The sequence below is a fragment of the Brachionichthys hirsutus genome, chromosome 8 (assembly GCF_040956055.1).
Source record: "Brachionichthys hirsutus isolate HB-005 chromosome 8, CSIRO-AGI_Bhir_v1, whole genome shotgun sequence".
NCBI classification, from domain to species: Eukaryota; Metazoa; Chordata; class Actinopteri; order Lophiiformes; family Brachionichthyidae; genus Brachionichthys; species Brachionichthys hirsutus.
Window position 1 is genome coordinate 14,225,293 of NC_090904.1, and position 1,242 is coordinate 14,226,534.

A 1,242-nucleotide genomic window follows, 5' to 3' on the forward strand; every position below is an offset into this window, starting at 1 on the left:
ATGCGCCACTAACTCCACAGCACAGCATGGGCAGTGTCAAATCACGGTGGGCTCCGCAGCCTTCTGGATCCCCCCTGCATATGCATGTGCTATTTATGAGATACGCACTATTGGGATCACACATAATGAGCCGTTCCACCTGTGTGCAAATGTTTTGCATTTATAACAAGCCTCTAAACAGTTTTCTGTATTCTCAAAGGTGTGGGATATTGTTTGTTTGTTTTTAAACGGTGAGACAATAGCTCCATATAATGCACCAAAACACGTAAATTTATTCACCAGACACATTCATGAATGATTTTTATTTTCCCCCTAGCCTTGGAATAGAAATTTCCCAATATTCAGAATACACCAAGACATACAGTGGAATAAACAGGGTGCAAATATTGAAGCAGGAATGGTTGACTGCCTGTCATTTCAGATCAACCTCCTCCATATCTGGCCCAATGCAGGTTTGGGATGTTTGTCTGTCTATCTGCTTATCTGTCTGGGTGTCTGTTTGCCATCGTGTCTGTCTGTCTGTCTGGGTTCCTCTATCCAGATGGACTTGGCACATTGCCTGCGCACTGCCACACGATTAGCCTGGAAGCGACTGGGGTGAAATTGATTTGAAGTGGTCTCAAAGCATACAAAAGATTGATGCTCTGCATCAACTGCAGCCACTTGAATAGTCCCTTCCCACCCCTAAATCTCCCTTTTAGTCCCCATTCTGCCCCAAACCTCTTGATTTTAACCATCTAAAAGCAGAACCGAAAAATAAAAGGATACAGAAGATCCAGTATAAATGTAATGATAGTAAATGAGAGGTGGTGCTGCTCCCTACTCTCCATCCCAGGGAATAATACTCTCCTCCCAAATGGCTGTATAGGGTCGGATAGGGCTGAAGCCCCTGCACTGTCTACTCCCGTTCCCCAGACGCTGGTTCGCTGGGTTGGGGGGTTGCCCGAGCTCGGCGGTGGGTTGGGTGGTGGGGGGGGGGGGGGGGGTGCGGTGGGGGGAGGGGGCGGGGGAGGGCACGGGGGGTGGGGGTGGGGGGCGGTGGTGGGGGGTGGGGGTGGGGGGGGGCTGGGCCGTGGGGGGGGCTGGGGGACTGTGGGGGGTGTGTGGGATGGGTGGAGGGTGCTGGGAGGGGGGCGGGTGGTTGGGGGGGCGTGGTGTTGGGTGCTGGTGGGGCGCCAGGCCGGCCCGCTGTGCCCCGTGCCGCTGCGCTGGCCTAGGTTTCGTCGGCTGTGTTGGTGTAAG